A 23577-nucleotide genomic window follows, 5' to 3' on the forward strand; every position below is an offset into this window, starting at 1 on the left:
ACTTTCTGACCATGATTATTTGTTTTATTTCATAATTGTTACTGATAAAAATTCTGACATATGGAGGTTAAAATATGATTCTGTGTGTCAAATACACTAGGTGCACCATGGACCTGAAGACAGAAGAGGACCCACAGTGGCTTACATCATTATGTTATCCATCATAATCATCATTTTATTTATTTATTTATTTTGGACACAGGTCTTGCCCTGTCACCCAAGCTGAAGTGCAGTGGAGCTCACTGCAGCCTCAAACTCCTGGGCTCAAGTGATTCTCCCATCTCAGCCTCCCAAGGAGCTAGTACTACAGGCATTTACCACCACACCTGACTACTTTTTGTTTTTTGAGACAGAGTCTTGCTCTGTCGCCCAGGCTGGAGTGCAGTGGTATGATCTTGGCTCACTGCGACCTCTGCCTCCCAGGTTCAAGCAATTCTCCTGCCTCAGCCTCCTGAGTAACTGGGACTACAAGGGCGTGCCACCACAGCCAGCTCAGCTAATTTTTTGTATTTTTAGTAGAGATGGGGTTTTGCCATGTTGGCTAGGCTGGTCTCAAACTCCTAGATCTTGTGATCCGCCTGCCTCGGCCTCCCAAAGTGCTGGGATTACAGGTGTGAGCCACCATGCCTGTCCTTAATTTTTATTTTTGTAGAGGTCAGGGTCTTGCTATGTTGCCCAGGCTGGTGTCAAACTCCTGGGCTCAAGGAATTTTTTTTTTTTTTTTGAGACACAGTCTTACTCTGTCTCCCATGCTAGAGTGCAGTAGCATGCTCATGGCTCACTGGAGCTTTGACTTCCCAGGCTCAAGCAATCCTCCCACCTCAGCCTCCCTAGTAGCTGGGACTACAGGCATGCACCACCATGTCCGGGTAATTTTTGTATTTTTTGTACAGACAGAGTTTGCCATTTTGCCCAAGCTGGTCTCAAACTCCTGGGCTCAAGTTGTCCGCCCTCCTCAGCCTCCCAAAGTGCTCAGATAAGTGTGAGCCACCATGCCTAGCCTCTTTCTTAAAAACATGAAAAAAAAAGTTGTTGTCTTGATTATTGAGATTTTTGATGCCTCCTTAAATTTTGTACTTTAAGAGGAGTACCTCATTAACCTCCCCCTAGTCCTGACCTTGCTCATTTAACCCTTGCAACAATCCTGTAAAGTAAGTGCTATAATTACCCCTGTGTTACAGATAAGAAAAGTGAGGCACAGGCCGGGCGTGGTGGCTCACGCCTGTAATCCCAGCACTTTGGGAGGCCGAGGTGGGAGATCACAAGGTCAGGAGATCGAGACCATCCTGGCTAACACGGTGAAACCCCATCTCTACTAAAAATAAAAAAAAAAAATTGCCAGGCATGGTGGCACGCACCTGTAGTCCCAGCTACTTGGGAGGTTGACATACGAGAACTGCTTGAACCCGGGAGGTGGAGGTTGCGGTGAGCCGAGATCGGGCCACTGCACTCCAGCCTGGGCGACAGAGAGAGACTCTGTCTCAAAAAAAGAAAAAGAAAAGTAAGGCACAGAGAGGCCAAGTGATTTGGTCAAGGACATACACTTTGTTTTTTGTTTTGTTTTGAGACAAGGTTTCATCATATTGGTCAGGCTGGTCTCGAACTCCTGACCTCAGGTAATCCACCTGCCTCAGCCTTATAAAGTGCTGGGATTACAGGTGGGAGCCACTGCTCCCGGCCTTAAAATGTATTTCTTTCTTTTTTTTTTTTTTTTGAGACAGAGTTTCACTGTTCTTGCCCAGGCTGGAGTGCAATGGCATGATCTCGGCTCACCGCAACCTCCACCTCCCAGGTTCAAGTGATTCTCCTGCCTCAGCCTCCCGAGTAGCTGGGACTACAGGCACCTGCCACCACGCCCAGCTAATTTTGTATTTTTAGTAGAGATGGGGTTTCTCCATGTTGGTCAGACTGGTCTTGAACTCCCGACCTCAGGTGATCCGCCCACCTCAGCGTCACAAAGTGCTTGGATTACAGGCATGAGCCACCGCACCCAGCCTAAAATGTATTTCTTAAAATAATAAGACTTGAAAGTCAAAATTACTCCCTGATCCATAGGCTGCAGAATGGATGTTGTGTTAGCAGGCATGAAAATCATATTAATCTCGTACATCTCCATCAGAGCTCTTGGGTGATCATGTGCGTTGTCAATGAGCAGTAATATTTTAAAAGAAATCTTTTTCCTAAGAAGTAGGTCTCAACAGTGGGCCTAAAGTATTCCATAAACCATGCTGTAAACAGATGTGTTGTCATCCAGGCTGTGTTGTCCCATTTACAGAGGACAGCAAGAGTGGATTCAGCCTAAGTTTTAAAGTCCTTGGGATTTTCCCCAGAATGGTCAATGAGCACTGGCTTCAAATTCAAGTTACCAACGGCATTAGCCCCTAACAAGAGAGTTGGCCTGTCCTTTGAAGCACTGAAGCCAGGCATTGACTTCTCTCCAGCTATGAAAGTTCTAGATGGCATCTTCTTCCTATAGAAGGCTCTTTTGTGTGTGTGTGTGTGTATGTGTGAGAGAGAGACAGAGTTTTGTTCTTGTTACCCAGGCTGGAGTGCAATGGTGCAATCTCAGCTCCCTCCAAGGCTCAGCTCCAACCTCCACCTCCCGGGTTCAAGTGATTATCCTGCTTCACCCTCCCGAGTAGCTAGGATTACAGGTGCCTGCCACCATGCCCAGCTAATTTTTGTATTTTTAGTAGAGATGGGGTTTCACTATATTGGCCAGGCTGGTCTTGAACTCTTGACCTCAAGTGATCCACCCGCCTCAGCCTCCCAAAGTGCTGGGATTACAGGCATGAACCACTGTGCTCAGACTGAAGTCTGTTTCATCTACACTGAAAATATGTTGGGTGGGCATAGTGGCTCACTCCTGTAATCCCAGCACTTTGAGAGGCTGAGGCAGGTAGATCACTTGAGGTCAGGAGTTTGAGACCAACCTGGCCAACATGGTGAAACCTCATCTCTATTAAAAATACAAAAATTAGGCTGGGCGTGGTGGCTCATGTCTGTAATCCCAGCACTTTGGGAGGCCGAGGAGGGTGGATCACCTGAAGTCAGGAGTTCAAAACCAGCCTGGTCAACATGGTGAAACCCCGTCTCTACTAAAAATACAAAACTAGCCTGGCATGGTGGCACGTGCCTGTAATCCCAGCTACTCGGGAGGCTGAGGCAGAAGAATCGCTTGAACCCGGGAGGCGGAGGTTGCAGTGAGCCAAGATCAAGCCATTGCACTCCAACCTGAGTAACAAGAGCGAAACTCTGTCTCAAAAAAAAAAAAAAAAAATTAGCCAGGCGTGGTGGTGGGCGCCTGTATTCCCGGCAACATGGGAGGCTGAGGCAGAAGAATCACCTGAACTCGGGAGGCGGAGGCTGCAGTGCAAGATCATGCCACTACATTCCAGCCTGGGTGACAGAAGGAGACTCTGTCTCCAAAAAAAAAAAAAAAAAAGATTTTCCGGATTATTTGCTAAAGCTTCTCCATTAGCACTTGCTGCTTCACCTTGCGCTTCTTTTTTTAGATGAATTTTTGGTCTGCCGCCCAGGCTGGAGTGCAATGGCACGATCTCTGCTCACTGCGACCTCCACATCGTGAGTTCAAGCAATTCTCCTGCCTCAGCCTCCCGAGCAGCTGGGATTACAAGCATGCACCACCACACTCAGCTAATTTTTTTTGTATTTTAGTAGACACAGGGTTTCATCATGTCAGTCAGGCTGGTCTCAAATTCCTGACCTCAAGTGATCTGCCTGCCTCGGCCTCCCAAAGTTCTGGGATTACAGGTGTGAGCCACTGCACCCAGCCCTGGCTAACTTTTTATTTTTGTAGAGACAGGGTCTCACTATGTTGCCCAAGCTGACCTCCAACTCCTGGACTCAAGTGATCCGCCTGCCTTGGCCTCCCAGAGAGCTGGGATTACAGGCATGAGCCGCAGTGCCCAGCCTGTTCCACATTCTTATCATTCATGTGTTCACTGGAGTAGCACTTTTAATTTCCTTTAAGAACTTTTCTTTTGCATTCCCAACTTGGCTAACCGACACAAGAGGCCTAGCTTTTGGCCTTCCTCACTAAGTTTAATTAATTCTAGCTTTTGATTAAAAATGAAAGATATTCGAGTCTTCCTTTCACTTGAACACTTAGAGGCCACTGTAGGATTTTTTTATTATTATTATTTTTTATTATACTTTAAGTTCTGGGGCACTGTAGGGTTTTACTGGCCTAATTTCAATATTGTTTTATCTCAGGGAATAGAGAGGCTAGAGGGGAGGGAGAGAGAAGAAGGAAAGGCAACGGTGGGTAGAACAGTCAGAAAACACACACCACTAAGATGGAGTCTTGCTCTGTCACCCAGGCTGGAGTGCAGTGGTGCGATCTCAGCTCACTGCAACCTCTGCCTCCTGGGTTCAAGTGATTCTTCTGCCTCAACCTCCCAAGTAGCTGGGACTACAGGCACGAGCCACCACGCCTGGCTAATTTTTGTATTTTTAGTAGAGATAGGGTGTCACCATATTGGCCAGGCTGGTCTCGAACTCCTAGACCTTGTGATCCACCCGCCTTGGCCTCCCAAAGTGCTGGGATTACAGGCATGAGCCACCGCGCCCAGCCTAAGTTTGCCATCTTATATGGGCACAGTTTGTGGCGCCCCAAAACAATCACAATAGTAACATCAAAGCTCACTGATCACAGATCACCATCATAGATACCATAACAATGAAACAATCTGAAATATTGTGAGAATTACCAAAATATGACACAGGCATGAAATGAACACATGCCGTAGGAAAAATGGTGCCTGTAGTTGCTCAACACGGGGTTGCCACAAACCTTCAATTTGTTAAAAACAAAATATCGATTGGGTGTGGTGGTTCACGCCCGGAATCCCAGCACTTTGGGAGGCCAAGATGGGAGGACTGCTTAAGTGCAGGAGTTCAAGACCAGCCTGGGCAACATACGGAGACCTCATCTCTACATAAAAAATAAAAAATAGGCCGAGTGCAGTGGCTCATGCCTGTAATCCTAACACTCTGGGAGGCCCAAGCGGGCAGATCACCTGAGGTCAGGAGTTTGAGACCAGCCTGACAAAATGGAGAAACCCCGTCTCTACTAAAAATACAAAATTAGCTGGGCGTGGTGGTGCATGCCTGTAATCCCAGCTACTCCGGAGCCTGAGGCAAGAGAATCGCTTGAACCCAGGAGGCGGATGTTGTGGTGAGCTGAGGTCGAGCCATTGCACTCCAGCCTGGGCAATAAGAGCAAACCTCCATCTCAAATAATAATAATAATAAATAAATAAAATAAAATAAAAAATAAAGTCAGCTGGGCCCGGTGCCTCGCACCTGTGATCCTAGCTACCGAGGAGGCTGAGGTGAGAGGATCACTTGAGCCTGGGCAATTGGGGCTGCACTGAGCCGTGATCATGCCACTGCACTCTAGCCTGGGTGACAGAGCAAGACCCCATCTAAAAAATAAAATTTGATGAAGCACAAGTAAAGTGCAATAAAATGAGGTATACCTACACTCGTTTTGTTTGCTGTGCACAGGTTGTTAAATATCTCAAATTACTTGCCATCATTCCAATTTAAAATTAAATTAACAACAAAATAAACAAATAAGATTGTAAAAATACAACTTTCTAGCTTCTTTAAAAATATGGCCATCCAGGCCCACATTTCTGCTTTATAACCATCAGCAGGAATGGAGTAGCCACCTCTTTTAGATGAGGCTAGTTTGTCAAACTGCCATAGTCCCCATTGTCTGAACTCCTCACTCATTTAACTTCCTTATGTTACCCACCTGCTCCTATGGGCATTTGAATTTGGACCTCTAATTTCACCGTTTCACAAATGGAGGGATCCATGCCCCAGAGAAGGAGAGGCTTCCCAATTCACACAGCAGTTTTGTGAGAAGCTGGGTTCCAAACCTCACCTCATACAGTCCTCATAGACTTTTGTTTTGTTTTTTTTTTGAGACGAAGTCTCGCTCTGTCACCCAGGCTGGAGTGCGGTGGTGTGATCTCGGCTCACTGCAAGCTCTGCCTCCCGAGTTCACGCCATTCTCCTGCCTCAGCCTCCCAAGTAGCTGGGACTACAGGCGTCCTCCACCAAGCCTGGCTAATTTTTTATATTTTTAGTAGAGACGGGGTTTCACTGTGTTAGCCAGGATGGTCTTGATCTCCTGACTTCGTGATCCACCTGCCTCTGCCTCCCAAAGTGCTGGGATTACAGGCGTGGGCCACTGCACCCAGCCGACTTTTTTTTTTTTTTTGAGATGGAGTCTGTCGCTCAGGCTGGAGTGCAGTGGAGCTCACTGCAACCTCCTCCTCCTGGATTTGAGATTCTCCTGTCTCAGCCTCCCAAGTAGCTGGGATTACAGGCACATGCCACCACACCCAGCTAATTTTTTTTTTTTTTTTTTTTTTTTTTGAGATGGAGTCTCGCTCTGTCACCCAGGCTGGAGTGCAGTGGCGCGATCTCGGCTCACTGCAAGCTCTGCCTCCCAGGTTCACGCCATTCTCCTGCCTCAGCCTCCTGAATAAGCTGGGACTACAGGCGCCCGCCACCACGCCCAGCTAATTTTTTGTATTTTTTTTAGTAGAGACTGGGTTTCACCATGTTAGCCAGGATGGTCTCGATCTCCTGACCTCGTGATCCACCCGCCTCGGCCTCCCAAAGTGCTGGGATTACAGGCGTGAGCCACTGTGCCCGGCCTAATTTTTGTATTTTTAGTAGAGATGGGGTTTCGCCATGTTAGCCAGGCTGGTCTCAAACTCCTGACCTCAAGTGATCTGCCCATTTCAGCCTCTCAAAGTGCTGGGATTATAGGCATGAGCCACCATGCCCGGCCCCTCATAGACTATTATGAGTGAACTTGAATGTGATGGGAGCTCAGAAAGGGAGGTCCCCAACTCAGAACAGAGCTAACCCCTATTTTCTGAGCACCTCCCAATAGCTAGCACTGTGGTGGGCACATACACGTTCACATCCCATGTGGTCCTCCAACAACCCCGACAGATCGGCATGGACAACCTTTATCTCTCAGGTGAGTAACTCTGGTTCAGGGAGTTATGGGACTTTCCCAGGATCTCACAGCAAGTTTGTGGCAGGTCTAAGTTCAAATCACTAGCTCTTAACATAAGACTAGAGGAATCCACCACCTGGCTCCCTTCCCGGGACACCCCCCTCACTCCTGCTTGGATTTTCTTGGGATGGGGCTGGAGTCATCCCAAGAAATTCCTGGCTAAATTTCCTCTCTTCCAGGAGGATACTGAGGTAGGGCAGCATGAAAGCCAGGCGAGGATTGTAAAAAATATTTCCTATATGCTAGGCGTGTGCTAGACTTTTTTCACAAGACTGATATCATCTTCTTTGTTCTGTCTGCCTTCTCTAAATTTTCCACAATTAACACTTTTTACATCCTGCACAAGGAATTGTTTGTTCTAGGCCTGGATATGATTCTATGGAAGGTAGGGAGATGCTGGGGTCAGTAACTCCATTTTGCAGTTAAGGAAATAGGCTCACAAGGATTGCCCAAGGTCAGACAGCTAGTAAGTATGACTCCAAGGCCTGTACTCTCTCAATTCCACTGCTAGGCCTGCCTTTTTGTTTTTAACACACTGTTCCACAAAGGAGTTCAGGCAAGTCATAAAAATACGTAAGAAAAATTAAGCATTTATATTGTCTGTCTTGTATAAACTATATTTCAAAAGAATCAAATAATGAATGAGAAAAAGTTCTTTACACTGAGCTAATGAATGAAAAAAAAAAAGAGAGAATTAGAAAATTATTATAGCTAATAAAATTGAATCATTAGTGGATAATAAAACCAATAGGTGAAAAGTTGATGGGAAATTTTATACTGAAGAGGGCATTAAACCCACTGATCAATCAGTAAAAATATCAACTAGACATATGTGTCTCCAGATGTGATGTAATAATAAGCACACAGCACTGTTACCAATGAGGTATTCTTTAAACACTCAGGGGGCCAGGTGCAGTGGCTCACACCTGTAATACCAGTACTTTGGGAGGCCGAGGTGGGAGGATCACTCAAGCTCAGGAGTTCAAGACCAGCCTGGGCCACAGTGAGACCTCATTTCTACAAAAATATTAAAAAGTAGCCAGGTGTGGCCGGGCGCAGTGGCTCACACCTGTAATCCCAGCACTTTGGGAGGCCAAGGTGGGTGGATCATGAAGTCAGGCCTTCGAGACCAGCCTGGCCAATATGGTGAAACCCCGTCTCTACTAAAAATACAAAAATTAGCCAGGCTTGGCGGCGGGCGCCTGTAGTCCCAGCTACTCGGGAGGCTAAGGCAGAAGAATTGCTTGAACCTGGGAGGCAGAGTTTGCAATGAGCCAAGATCACGCCACTGCACTCCAGCCTGGGCCACAGAGTGAGACTCCATCTCAAAAAAAAAGTAGCCAGGTGTGATGGCGTGCCTGTAGTCCCAGCTACTTGGGAGGCTGAGGCAGGAGGTCAAGGCTGTAGTGAGCCATGATTGTGCCACTGCACTCCAGCCTGGGCGACAGAGCGAGACCTTGTCTCAAAAAAAAAAAAAAAAAGAAAGAAAGAAAAAGAAACATTCAGGCATTCTTGAATGTAATTAATCTTCTGGATCTAACTTTCAGTTTGCTGGAAATACAAGGGGCAGAAAAACAAGGTAAAATACACTACTGAGTCTGGGTGCAGTGGCTCACGCCCGTAATCCCAGTACTTTGGGAGGCCAAGGCAGGTAGATCACTTGAGGTCTGGAGTTTGAGACTAGCCTGGCCAACATGGTGAAACCACATCTCTACTAAAATTACCCAGGCGTAGTGGCAGGTGGCTGTAATCCCAGCTACTCGGAAGGCTGAGGCAAGAGAATTGCTTGAACCTGGAGGCGGCGGTTGCAGTGAGCCAAGATGGTGCCACTGCACTCCAGCCTGGGCAACAGAGCAAGACTCTGTCTAAAAAAAAAATTCTCAAAAAGTTCTTTATACTGAGCTGATGAATGCAAAAAGAATGAGAGAATTAGAAAGTTAGAAACAAATACACTACTGGGGCCAGACGCAGTGGCTCACGCCTGTAATCCCAGCACTTTGGGAGGCTGAGGCGGGTGGATCACGAGGTCAGGAGTTCGAAACCAGCCTGGCCAAGATGGTGAAACCCGGTCTCTACTAAAAAAAAATAGAAAAATTAGCCAGGCATGGTGGCGGGTGCCTGTAATCCCAACTACTCATGAGGCTGAGGCAGGAGAATTGCTTGAAGCCGGGAGGCAGAGGTTGCAGTGAGCCGAGATTGCGCCACTGTACTCTAGCCTGGGCGACAGAGCAAGACTCTGTCTCAAAAAAGAAAAAAATACATTACTGGAAAGCAATCAGCTAAATCTGGAATGTAGGAACTTTTACAGGACAAATATTCTGGTTTCTTCTACAACTCAATAGCATTAAAAAAATGGAAAGAAAAGTAGAACTGATCAAAAGTTACTTAAGAGATACATCAACCAAGTGAAGTGTGTGGATCTTGTTGAATCCTGATTGGAACAAACCAACTATTGAAGAAATTTGAGGCCGGGCGCGGTGGCTCATGCCTATAATCCCAGCACTTTGGGAGGCCTAGGTGGGCGGATCGCGAGGTCAGGAGTTCGAGACCAGCCTGGCCAACACAGTGAAACCCCGTCTCTACTAAAAATACAAAAAATTAGCCTGGTGTGGTGGCAGGTACCTGTAATCTCAGCTACTAGGGAGGCTGAGGCAGGAGAATCACTTGAACCCAGGAGGCAGAGGTTGCAGTGAGCCGAGATTGTACCACTGCACTCCAGCCTGGGTGACAGAGTGAGACTCTGTCTCAAAAAAAGAAAGAAATTTGAACATGGACTAGATATTAAATGATTTTAAGGAATTTGCATAAATTTTGTCAATTAGGTGTGACAGTAACATTGGAGTTATGTTTGAAAAAATCTTTTTTTTTTTTTTTTTTGAGACAGTCTCGCTCTGTTGCCCAGGCTGGAGTGTAGTGTCAAGATCTTGGCTCATTGCAACCTCTGCCTCCTGTGTTCACGCCATTCTCCTGCCTCAGCCTCCCATGAAAAAATCTTATTTGAGATTGATAATGAAATAATTCAGGTGAATTGATATGATGTCTGGAATTTGCTTTATAATACTTTAGAGAGAGGAAAAAGTGGGGAGGTGGATGAAACAAGATTGGCAAAATGTTGATAATTATTGAAGGTGTGTGGTAGGTACATAATAATTTATTATTATTTTTTGAGACAAAGTCTCACTCTGTTACCAAAGCTGGAGTGCAGTGGCGAGATCTCGGCTCACTGCAACCTCCACCTCCTGGGTCAAGCGATTCTCCTGCCTCAGCCTCTCAAGTAGCTGGGACTACAGGCATGTGCCACCATGCCTGGCTAATTCTTGTATTTTTAGTAGAGACGGGGTTTCACTATTTTGGCCAGGCTGGTCTTGAACTCCTGACCTCATGATCTGCCCACCTTGGCCTCCCAAAGTCCTGGGATTACAGGCGTGAGCCATCGTGCCCGGCCATGATAATTTATTATATTCTCTCTACTTTTATGTATGCTTGAAAATTTCCAAAATAAAAAGCTTTTTTTTTAATTTTTGTTTTTTGAGACACAGTGTCTTGCTATGTTTCCTAGGATATAACTGGACTCCTGGCATGCACCACTGCATTGAGCTTATTCTTTACTTTTAGCCTTAAAAAATATTTTTATTATACCAAGCCAAGTGTGTATCTATAGTCTCAGCTACTTGGGAGCTTGAGTTGGGAGTACTGCTTGAGCCCAGCAGTCCGAGTCTAGCCTGGGCAACATAGCAAGACCTCCTCTGTTTAAAAAAAAAAAAAGTAAACCAGAGAATTGGGGCCGGGCATGGTGGCTCATGCCTGTAATCTCAACACTTTGGGAGGCTGAGGCAGGTGGATCACTTGAGGTCAGCAGTTCGAGACCGGCCTGGCCAACATGGTGAAACCCTGTTTCTACTAAAAATATAAAATTTAGCCAGGCATGGCAGCATGCACCTGTAATCCCAGCTACTCGGAAGGCTAAGACCAGAGAATTGCTTGAACCTGGGAGGTTGCAGTGAGCCCAGACTGCACCACTGCACTCCAGCCTGGGTGACAGAGCGAGACTCCATCTCAAAAAAAAAAAAAAAGAAAGAAAGAAAGAAAGAAAATTGGGACAAAAAATAATAAAGATATAGAAAAGTTCTGAGCTTCTTACCAACCAAAACAAAGAGGGAAACAAGAATCATGCTAACCAAGAGGTTTATAAAACCAACAAACCAGCAGTTTCTTGTAATCATAAGGATTCTGGGGCCTGGTGCGGTGGCTCACGCCTGTAATCCCAGCACTTTGGGAGGCCGAGGCGGGTGCATCATCTGAGGTCGGGAGTTGGAGACCAGCCTGGCCAACATGGTGAAACTCTGTCTCTACTACAAATACAAAAATTAGCTTGGCGTGGTGGTGCGTGCCTCTAGTTCCAGCTACTGGGGAGGCTGAGGCAGGAGAATCGCTTGAACCCGGGAGGCGGAGATTGGGGTGAGCCAAGATCGCGCCTGGGCACTCCAGCCTGGGCAACAAGAGCGAAACTCCATCTCAAAAAAAAAAAAAAAGTATTCTGGTGGTAGCAAAATTCCCATTCATTATGGCCTACCAGTTCACTAGGAGAAAGGCCAGTCACCTGTTCTTATTTGACTATAATGAGGGACTGGAAAAGAGCTGGTGGCAACAGAAGGAGAGTGAGATGGAGAAAGGTGGCCCTTACAGGATGGGGAGGAGGAAAGGCAGTGCATTCAGGGAAGAGGGCACAGAATGAGCAAGGCTAGGGAGGCTATTCTATTCTCATAAAAGGAAAAATAAACAAAACGTATAAAACCAATCCCTTTCTTCCTACTTGCACGCGCGCGCGCGCGCACACACACACACACACACACACACACACACACACACACACACACACACACACACACACAAAAAATCCAACTCCAAAAAGCACTGCAAAAAAGCAAAAGCCTTACCAAAGTTCTCTGGAGGACATTGCAGAGGGGTTACACAGCACATCTCACAGCAAGATGTCCATTCATTAATTTCTTAGAGACAGGGTTTCTGTCACCCAGGATAGAGCGGCTGCTCACTGCAGCCTCGACCTCTTGGGCTCAAGTGATCCTCCCACCCCAGCCTCCGGAGTAGCTGGGACTACAGGCGGATGACAGCACCTGGCAAATTTTATTTATATTTTGTAGAGACAGGGTCTCTCAGTGTTGCCCAGACTGGACTCAAACTCCTGGCCTCAAGCAATCCCTCTGCCTCAGGCTCCCAAAATGTTGCTATTACAGGCATGAGCCACACACGGAGCCCGGCCGAGATGTCCTTTCTTTTTTCTTTTTTTTTTTTTTCCTTTTCTGTTTTTGAGACAGAGCCTCGCTCTGTCGCCCAGGCTGGAGTGCAGTGGCACGATCTCGATCTTGGTGGCCCACTGTAACATCTGCCTCCCAGGTTCAAGCGAGTCTCCTGCCTCAGCCTCCCCAGCAGTTAGGATTACAGGCGCGTGTCTCCACGCCTGGCTAATTTGTTGTATTTTTGGCAGAGACGGGGTCTTGCTGTGTTGCCCAGGCTGGTCTCGAACTCCTGGCCTCAAGCAATCCGCCCACCTCGGCCTCCCAAAATGCTGAGATTACAGTTGTGCCTGGCCACTTTTACATAAAAAAAACTTTTCTGAGGGAAAAACGGCAGGAAGAATTTCCAGGTATTTCCAGGCCGAATGGCAAAACAAGACATGACAGAAAAAAAAGGGCCCCAAGGACTCTGCACCTCGGTCCTATCCCTGTGCAGTTTGAGCTCTTCAGCCCTCAAAGTGCCCTTCTGGCCACCACCTGGTCCTCTTTTGCAAAGACTGCACGAGAAAGGAGCCAGCCGAGGTGCCCTCAGGTCCAAGCCCTGTGACCTGGAGCTCTTTCTCCATGTGGCTTGAGGTCCCAAGGTTTCCCCAATGCCAAATCCTTTTGAAACTGAATATGAAGGAGGGGCTCTGAGGGACCCCCATCGCTTTGCCAGGTTTTCAGAGTGGGGCCCACCCTGCTGTTGTGGAGAGAGGGAGTCGCGGAGTCCTCAAACCCTTGCAGGGCAGACCTGGACCTTTCCTGGAATGTGGGAAATGAGTCCGACGGCATACTAGGGCTGCATCAGCCCGTCTCTAGAAAAACCTTCGCCTCCAGATCTGGCCCCCAGATTGAGTCCCAGGATTTCCGGGCTGGTTCCAAGAACCTGATCCGGAAAATGGGCGCGGTTCCTGTCTCCTCCCCTTTCCCCTCGGGCCGGTTGGGCACAGTACTTGGGACCCAAATCTGGACCTAATGCCAAGGCCGCCCATCCAGCGCCCAGACTCAGCTGGCCTTGTGCTCCCTCAAGCCACTCGCGGGTGCTGGGGACGCCCCTCCGCGTCCCGTGGCCCCCACCCCCATTTCCGCGTAGTCCCGGCTCCCGTCACCCCGCGCGCGCCCCGCAGGAACCCGAGCCCGCCGACCCCGCCCCCCCAGGCCCCGCCCCCGGTGACGCCCCGCCCCGGCACGTGCGCGCGCGTGGTCTGCCAGCTTCTCTGGCCTTGCAAGGCGACCTCTAAGCGCAATCCCCGGGACCCGCGGTCGAAGGGCTGGGGTGAGGGTGGCAGCGCTCAGGGAAGGAGGCGGAGGCAGAGGCAGAGGCCTCTTTCTTCCCCCGAGGTGGAGAGGGCCCCAGGTCGGAGGAGCGAGGGCCGCACCGCTGGAGCCCACTCCCGCCTCCTTCCCCACGGGTCGGCGCACTTGGGAGCTGGACAGGACGCTCTTCCTGGGCTCGGAGCAGGCGCGGGCCCGGGTTGAGCCGAGCCTGAGCAGGGGCAGGCTGTAGCTGGGGGCTGGCCAGATGCCCTCCAGGTGCGCAGCGCGTGACCTGCGGCAGGGCGGGGCGGCCCCACGAGACTTCTTCGAGGGTGGCGGGCGAGTCACATGAGAAGGGGTTGGGGTCCCCCGGGTAATGGGGGATGCGGGAGGAATGGAGGGCGGGAACGGCAGTTAAGCCCCAGCGACGCTCTCGGCCTGGATGTCGGGCCGGGTCCTGGTCGAGGCTGGGGAGCTGGGCCGAGGAGCCCCATCCCGCGGGCGCCGCCTCCCAGGTGGGGCGCGGAGCTCGGCTCTGCGCCGCCACCGTGTGGCCGAAGTGGGCAGCGCCTGCTTGGTGCCAGGAGGCTCCTCGGGGCTGACGGCGGGGACCCGCACGGGGCACCGAGGAGCCTCTGGCGATCTGCTTTCGATACCCTGCCCCCTTCCGAGCTAGGGTCCAGGAGTGGGGTTGAGGTTGCCATGGCGACGGGTGCGCGGGCTGGTATCTTCCTCTGGCTGCTGTGGGGCCGGGGCGTGGACACTCAGCATCTGCCTCCACCCTGCTCACTGAATCACCTGGTGTGGACGAGGATTATCCTTCCCAAAAGCAGCCAGGCCTCCCAACAACCAACCACCTTTTTTTGTTTTGTTATTTAAAAAAAAAAAATAGAGATAGGGTCTCGCTCTGTTGGCCAGGCTGGCCTCCCAAAGTGCTGGGGTTACAGGCATGAGCCCCCGCGCCCAGCCCCAGCTTTCTTTTCTTTTTTTTTCTTTTTGCTGGAGTTCAGCAGCATGATCTCGGCTCACTGCAACCTTCGCCTCCAAGGTTCAAGCCGTTCTCCTGCCTCAGCCTCCCAAGTAGCTGGGACTACAGGCATGAGACTTCACGCCTGGCTAATTTTTGTATTTTTAGTAGAGACGGGGTTTTGCCAAGGCGAGGCCAAGGCAGGTGAATCACGAGGTCAGGAGTTCAAGACCAGCCTGGCCAACACGGTGAAACCCCATCTCTACTAAAAATACAACAATTAGCCAGGCATGATGGTGCGCACCTGTAGTCTCAGTTACTCGGGAGGCTGAGGCAGGAGAATTTTTTTAACCCGGGAGGCAGAGGTTGCAGTGAGTCCAAATCAGGCCACTGCACTGCAGTCTGGGCGACAGAGCAAGACTGTCTCAAAAGAAAAAAAGAAGAATACCTAGGGCCCCCAGCTGTAGTCATGTCCCATTTTGGAAAACACTACCATAGGGAATTACTGGAAGTACCCTGGGGAGGTAGGATGAAGCCGCTGTTGGTTGAGCAAGGTTGTCTGGGGTAGGATGAAGCCACTGTTGGTTGAGCAAGGTTGTCTGTGTATCAAGTAAGGAGGCTTGCTGCTTTTCCTAATTCTTTCTGAGCCCCAGATCTATCAGCATATCTGATCTTAACCTTCCCTGCTGGCAACACTTCAGTGACTCCCAGTTCTCTTCCAGACAAAGAGCAAATGTCTTAACATGGCCTGCAAGGCCTTTTGGGATCTTGGGATAGGTCCACCGTGGCTCCACTGGGCTGGTGAATGAGGGAATGAGATAGGAGAACCAAGAAACAGGGAGGACTTCCTGGAGGAAGTGACATTTGAGCTGAAATCTCACCAATTTATGTGCGAGAACCAGGTGATGGTGGTGAAGCGCTTTCTAGGGAGAAGGAACAGCGTGTAAACAGTTCCTGAGACAGGAGGAAACCTTGTGCATGTGACCACATGAAAGAGGCCTGAAGAAGAAACTGGAGGAGTCTGCAGAGGCCAGACCCTGAGTGCCTGGCGCATCACAGACTGTGATCTTTTTTTTTTTTTTTTTTGAGACAGTCTCGCTCTGTCACCCAGGCTGGAGTGCAGTTGTGCCATCCATGGCTTACTGCAGCATCGACCTCCTAGGCTCAAGCAATCCTTCCACCTCAGCCTCCCTAGCAGCTGGGACTACAGGTGTGCGCCACTATGCCTGGCTAATTTTTGTATTTTTTGTAGAGCCAGGGTTTCCCTGTGTTGCCCAGGCTTAGACTGTGATCTTAATACTGTGCTATCAGAAGCCATTCAGAGTTCCAAGCTGGGGGATGACTTTTATTCAATGATGTGAACAATAAATACTTCTTGAGCACCTACTACATGTAGAATGCTGGGGATTTTATAGTAACCAGACTCTTGCAGTCTCTGTCATTGGGAAGCTTATACTCTTTTCTTTACCTAATCAAAGTTATATATGCACAAAGTTTAAACAGATAAGTTTTTATAAAAACAGCAGGCTGGGCATGATTATCACACCTATAATCCCAGCACTTTGGGAGGCCAAGGTGGGAGGATTGCTTGAGCCCAGGAGTTCAAGACCAGCCTGGGCAACATAGTGAGACCTCCATCTCTACTAAGAAAACAAAAAGACATCCCTCATTCCACTGAACCAGAGGCACCCATTTTCAACTCCTTTAACTGACTATATTTTATATTTATCTCCATACCTCGAAATAAATGTGCTTGTTTTGCTCTTTCTTGATGTTTCAGTTATAGGCACTATCTCTTGTTTTTCTACCATGGAAAATAGTTTTATTTTTTGGGTTTTTGTGAGACAGGGTCTCACTCTGTCACCAAGGCTGGAGTGCAGTGGCGCCATCCATGGCTCACTGCAGCCTCGACCTTCCTGGTTCAAGTGATCCTCAGCTCAGCCTCTTGAGTAGCAGGGACAATAGGTGCACACCACCATGCCAGGCTAATATTTTTTCCTGTTTTTTGTAGAGATGGGGTCTCACTTTTGTTGCCCAGGCTGGAGGAAGATAGTTTTAACACTTCCCATCACCAGCCATACACATAATCCCCATCTCTCTAAACTGCCATCATGATTTTGTTTTGTTCAATTCTCATTGTTTACATTATTCTACGGCACTATGATTCCTTTCCTCTACAACTTTTTGTTTTCCCTGCAGCTCTTAATTGTCCTGTTTTGCCACTTGCTTAGTGTATTTCACTCCCTACCAGGTAGCTAAATCTCTTCTCAAGATGTTCAGACAGGCCGGGTGCGGTGGCTCACGGCTGTAATCCCAGCACTCTGGGAGGCCGAGGCAGGCGGATCAGAGGGTCAGGAGATTGAGACCATCCTGGCTAACACGGTGAAACCCTGTCTCTACTAAAAAATGTAAAAAATTAGCCGGGTGTGGTGGTGGGCGCCTGTAGTCCCAGCTACTAGGGAGGCTGAGGCAGGAGAATGGCGTGAACCCGGGAGACAGAGCTTGCACTGAGCCGAGACTGCGCCACTGCACTCCAGCCTGGGAGACAGAGCAAGACTCTGTCCCAAAAAAAAAAAAAAAAAGATATTCAGACAAATCAGGTGTCTTAGGTTGGTCTCTCTGGAAGGTACAGAGAAGAAGAGGTTTGTTAGGGATCGACACCTATGAAAGGAAGTGGGAGGAAGCAGGATTGGGCAGAAGTCAAACTACAGTGCAGGCCTGGCAAAGCCTAGGCCAACCTGGCAAGGAGCTCTGGAGTGAGTTTTGCCCATCAGAGTATGCCAAGCCTGGCTGGAATGGCCAGGCCTTTATACCGCTGCCTGGCTCAGTCACCTGATGGAGGCTGCCCTGGGGAAGGATGTGGAAGGATGTGATCTTGGGCGAGGCGGCTATCTGCATCTGAGGCCAGCCCTGGAGCTGACAGCTGGAGGCTGTCTGCTGTCCAAACTCCCTGCAGCTGGGCAGCAGGCGCTTCCTTGAACAGCGGGCGGGGTGGGCGAGGGGGGTGTTGGGAGGCTCATCTCCATGACTACCACATCAATCTTCTATCACTTTCATGTTCTTGAAGAAGTTTTCTTGGAGTCCTCTGTTCTGCTCCAGTCTGGAGTGTTTGCCCTTTATACCTGGTGAGCAGGTATCACTCTGGGCAGGGAAAGATCCAGATTGTTTAGGGTCTAAAACTTATGCAGGCATGGTGTGGTGGCTCAGAACTTTGGGAGGCCAAAGTGAGAGAATCTAGGCCAGGAGTTCAAGACCAGCCTGGGCACCATAACAAGCCCCACTTTCTACCATCAGTCATTCAATCCAAAATTAGCTGGGTGTGGTGAAGTTGAGGCAGGAGGATTGCTTGAGCCCAGGAGGTCAAGGCTGCATTGAGGCATGTTTGCACCACTGTATTCCAGCCTGGGCAAAAGAGTGAGGCCTTGTCTCAAAAAAAAAAAAAAGCTTATACATTCTGAGTCCTTTTATTTATTTAGAGACAGTCTGGTTCTGTCATCCAGGCTGGAGTGCAGTGGCGCCATCTTGGCTCACTGCAACCTCCACCTCCGGGGTTCAAACGATTCTCGTGCCTCAACCTCCCGAGTAGCTGGGATTACAGGCGTGTGCCACCATGCCTGGCTAATTCTTTTGTATTTTTAGTAGAGACAGGGTTTCACCATGTTGGCCAGGCTGGTCTCTAACTCCAGGCCTCAGGTGATCCACCTGCCTCAGCCTCCCAAAGTGCTGGGATTGCAGGCATGAGCCACTGCTGGCCTTTTTTTTGTTTTTGTTTTTGTTTTTGTTTTTTTGAGATGGAGTCTCGGTCTGTCACCCAGGCTGGAGAGCAGTGGCACGATCTCTGCTCACTGTAGCCTCCGCCTCCAGGGTTCAAGCAATTCTTCTGGCTCAGCCTCCCGAGTCTCAGTGGTGCGATCTCTGCTCACTGCAGCCTCAAACTCCTGAGCTCAAGCAATCCTCCCACCTCAGCCTCCTTAGTAGTAGCTGGGACCACAGGTGCTCACCACCATGCCCAGCTAGTTTTTTGCATTTTTAGTAAAGATGGGGTTTCACCATGTTGGCCAGGCTGGTCTTGAACTCCATACTTCAGGTGATCTGCCCACCTCGACTTCCCAAAGTGCTGGGATTACAGGTGTGAGCCACTGTGCCCGGCCTATTATTTTTTATTGAGACAGGGTCTTGCTTTGTCACCCAGGCTGGAGTGCAGTGGCACCATCTCTGCTCACTGAAACCTGGACCTCCTGGGCTCAATTGATCTGCTCTCCTCAGCCTTCTGAGTAGCTGAGATAAAGGTGCATACCATAGTGCTGGGCTAATTTTTGTATTTTTTCTTTTTCTTTTTTTTTGAGACAGAGTCTCACTCTGCCGCCCAGACTGGAGCGCGGTGGCGTGATCTTGGCTCACTGCAACCTCTGCCTCCCGGGTTCAAACGATTCTCCTGCCTCAGCCTCCCGAGCAGGTGGGACTACAGACAGGCACGCGCCACCACACCCGGCTAATTTTTTGTATTTTTTGTATTTTTAGTAGAGACGGGGTTTCACTGTGTTAGCCAGGATGGTCTCAATTTCCTGACCTTGTGATCCGCCCGCCTCAGCTTCCCAAAGTGCTGGGATTACAGGCGTGAGCCACTGTGCCCGGCAATTTTTGTATTTTTTGTAGAGACAAGGTTTCACCATGTTGCTCAGGCTGGTTTCGAACTCCTGAGCTCAAGCAATCCATCTGCCCGCCTTGGCCTCCCAAAGTGCTGGGATTACAGTCATGAGCCACTGCGCCTGGCCTTTCAGTTTTTAATTGATTCCTGCCCTCTGTTTTCTCTTTCTTTCTCAGGCTAGAGTGCCATGGCTCTATCTCCTTGTTGCAGCCTCTGCCTCCAGGAGGATCAAGCCATCCTCCCACCTCAGCCTCCTGAGTAGCTGGGACTACAGGCTGGAGCCACCACTCCTGGCTAATTTTTGTAGAGATGGGTTTTTTTTTTTTTTTTTTCTAGAGATGGGGTTTCACCATGTTGTCCAAGCTGCTCTTGGACTCCTGGGTTCAAGCGATCCGCCAGCCTCAGCCTCCCAAAGTGCTGGGATTACAGGTGTGAGCCACTACGCCCAACCCTAGTCCCCTCTCTTTTCTATGCTTTCTCTTTCTGTAATTTCTTTAATTCAAATGTTGGGTGTCCTGGACCAGGCCCCTAATTATCTTTTTCCTTCCCCTTTTTTATCCCTTTTTCTCTTCGTTCTACTATCTGGAAGATTTCTCCAAATTTATCTTCCAACCCTTTCATTGAATTTTTAGATCCCAAGGACTTTCTGTTGTTGGTGGTGGTTGACTATTTCTTTTGTTTGTTTGTTTGTTTGTTTTTGAGACAGAGTCTTGCTCTGTCACCCAGGCTGGAGTGCAGTGGCTCGATTTTGGCTCGCTGCAACCTTCGCCTCCCTGGTTCAAGTGATTCTCCTGTCTCAGTCTCCCGAGTAGCTGGGATTACAGGTGTGCGCCACCATGCCTGGCTAATTTTTGTATTTTTAGTAGAGACGGGGTTTCACCATCTTGGCCAGGCTGGTCTTGAACTCCTGACCTTGTGATCTGCCTGCCTCAGCCTCCCAAAGTACTGGGATTACAGGCGTGAGTCACCGTGCCCGGCCTTGACTGTTTCTTTTTAAAATAACATCCTCTTCGGCTGGGCACGGTGTATTTTTGTATTAAAAAATACAAAAATTAGCTGGGCATTGTGGTGTGCACCTGTAATCCCAGCTACTTGGGAGGATGGGACAGAACAATTGCTTGAACCCAGGAGGCGGACGTTGCAGCCAAGATCACGCCACTATACTCCAGCCTGGGTGACAGAGCAAGATTCTGTCTCCCAAAAAAGTAAATAAATAAAATAACATCCTCTTCTTGCATCATGGATGTAATCTCTTCTCTTCTCTCTCTGAAGATGTTAACGGTAGGTCTTTCTTCTTGGCTTGGTCAGGTTTCCTTTAGACAACACTTTTCCTGCTCTCTTGCCTAGGGAGCAAAGCCATGGCGGCCAGCTTTCTGGGAGCCAATTTGGGAAACAGGGTTGGTGTGGGGTCTCAGCATTCACAGTGTGTGTGTTCACTTCATCTCCTGATTTGGGGAGGATACCCCTGCCCTCAACCGTGCCTGTGATCTCTCATTCCAGTGATCCTGTGTTCTCCTCTCAGAGAATAAACCTCCAGTGTTCCGCCAGGATTAGGGAAGCCACCCAGGGACCTGATAATTTTCATCCTTAAACAGCAGAGTCCAACTCCTCCTTATTTTATTCCTCCTCACCCCCATAAACAGGTGCCTGAGCCTTTGGGGGAGTCTGTGATCTGGACTGGGTGGGTTCTCCTCTTTCCCCACATCCAGTTTAGGGTACAGTTTTCATGGGTTTGCTGTGTAGTGACCACCTGACCATCTGCTTCCCAGCCTCCAAATGCTGTGCATTTGTCTCCTCCCTCATTCTCCCCGTCTTAGTGGGTTTATGCCTTAAAAAGAATCTCTTTACTGTAGTTTCAGTGAAGTTTTGGGAGGAAGTGAAATTGGATGTGTATGTTCAATTTGCAGAGCCTCTATTCTCGCCTAAACCAATACACAGATTAATAATTACAGACTGTGAGAGCTACAAAGGAAACAAATAGGGGGCCAAGATGAGAACAGGCAGGAATACTTAGGCTTGAAAAACGTAGATTTGTGTCTTTAAATATGTGTCTTACTACACTCCCGTCTGGGCGACAGAGCCAGACCCTTTCTCAAAAAAATAAAATATGCGTCTTGCTGCTGTGCAGAGAAGAGATTGTCCAGGAACAAGCAGGGAGTCTGGGAGACAGTGAGGAAGCCACTGAGATCAAGGTGAGGGATGGGGTTGATTGGAAAGGTCATGGCTATAAAGCTAGAAGGAGCCATTTAGGATTCAGAGAGACTGTGACCTCCAGGAGGAGAGGCCCCATGTCCATTTTATTCCCTGATGTTTACATATCCAGAGCCTAACATGGCTCCTGGCCATCACAGACATTGTATAAAATATTTATGGAATGGAAGAGAGAGGAGTCCAGGATGACCTTCAGGTCCTCTGAGGGCTATGAGTGTGTAGCCAAAGGGAGCCACAGGTGGTGTGGGAGCAGGGGAATGACCAGGTGAGAGTCTTACCTGCATCATCGGGCCCCTCCACTTCCTGGCCTGTCTCCCACCACACCCCCCACACTGGCCTCCTCACTCAAGCACTTCCCTCTGCCTAACATTCCCTTTCCCTCGCCCCACTCCTTCAACCTGGCCACTCCACCGTCTGTCCTGACCTCAGGAGGCCTCAGTCAAATTCTTATACCCGTTCTTTTTCTGCAGAACTCTTTTTTTTTTTTGAGACGGAGTTTCGTTCTTGTTGCCCAGGCTGGAGTGCAATGGCGCTATCTCAGCTCACGGCAACCTCAGCCTCCCAGGTTCAAGCGATTCTCCTGCCTCAGCCTCCCCAGTAGCTGGGATTGCAGGCATGCGCCACCACGCCCAGCTAATTCTGTATTTTTAGTAAAGATGGGGTTTCTCCATGTTGGTCAGGCTGGTTTTGAACTCCTGACCTAAGGTGATCCGCCCACCTCAGCCTCCCAAAATGCTGGGATTACAGGTGTGAGCCACCACGCCCGGTCTTCTGCAGAACTCTTACCTCAGTCTGCAGTTGTTGGGGTTCTGTGCTGAATGTCAGACTCCCTCATAGAATGTAGGCTTCATGAGCGAAGGAACCTGCCTGTTTTGCTTGTCATTGTGTCCCCAGCACCTAGGACTGGACCTGGCACACAGAAGAGGGCTCAATAAATAGTTGTGGAATGAACTAAAGTGTCATCTTGCAAAAGTGGTGGGACAGGGAAGAGGCTGAGGGGAGACCACAGAGGACGCATGGTCACACCTGGGAGGGAGAGGCACAGTCCGGGCACAAGAGGAGCAGAAGCTCTGAGAGAGGGTCATTGTGGGGATTAAATGAGCATGTGGAGACCACTGTATGAGTGCTATTTCTTCCCTTCCTGAAGCCTCTCTGCTCAGTCCGGGTCCACTGTTTCTCTGACTCTGGTCAGTGGTGGGCACAGAGGAGTCGAGGGTCTTCTTTGTTCTGGCCTGGGACTGAAGACAAGAGGAAATATAATTTCCTATGACCTTCATTCAATGGATGAGGAAGCCAGGCCTCAGAGAGGAGAGGTGACTTGCCCAAGGTCACACAGTCAGGGGCAGAGCCAGGATTAGAACCTAAGCCTACTCAGACCCAGAGCCTAGGGTCTTCCCACTGTGCCTCCCAGCATGCTGTCGACCCCTTTGTGGACAGGTTGAGAAAATTTCCTTCACCAGGAGATCCACAATGCTCTTCTTCCAGATCTAAGACACGCACACAACTCCCTTAGAAACTCCAGAATGAGGCTGGGCATGGCAGCTCATGCCTGTAATCCCAGAACTTTGGGAGGCTGAGGTGGGCAGATCATTTGAGATCAGGAGTTTGAGACTAGCCTGGCCAACATGGTGAAACCCCATCTCTACTAAAAATACAAAAATTAGTCAGGCGTGGTGGCGCATGCCTCTAATCCCAGCTACTGGAGAGGCTAAGGCAGGAGAATCGCTTGAACCAGGGAGGTGGATGTTGCAGTGGGCCAAGATCACAACACTGCACTCCAGCCTGGGCGACAGAAAAAGACTCCGTCTCAAAACAAACAAACAGATGGGTGCAGTGGCTCACGCCTGTAATCTCAACATTTTGGGAGGCCGAGGCAGCTGGATCACCTGAGGTCAGGAGTTTGAGACTAGCCTGGCTAACCTGGCTAACGTGGTAAAACCCTGTCTCTACTAAAAGTATAAAAATTAACTGGGTATGGTGGCAGGCGCTTGTAAACCCAGCTACTTGGGAGGCTGAGGCAAGAGAATTGCTTGAACCTGGGAGGCAGAGGTTGCAGTGAGCTGAGATCACGCCACTGCACTCCAGCCTGGGCAACAGAATGAGATGGTGTCTCAAAACAAACAAACAA

This window comes from Pongo pygmaeus, chromosome 1 (genome assembly GCF_028885625.2).
Source record: "Pongo pygmaeus isolate AG05252 chromosome 1, NHGRI_mPonPyg2-v2.0_pri, whole genome shotgun sequence".
Lineage (NCBI taxonomy): Eukaryota > Metazoa > Chordata > Mammalia > Primates > Hominidae > Pongo > Pongo pygmaeus.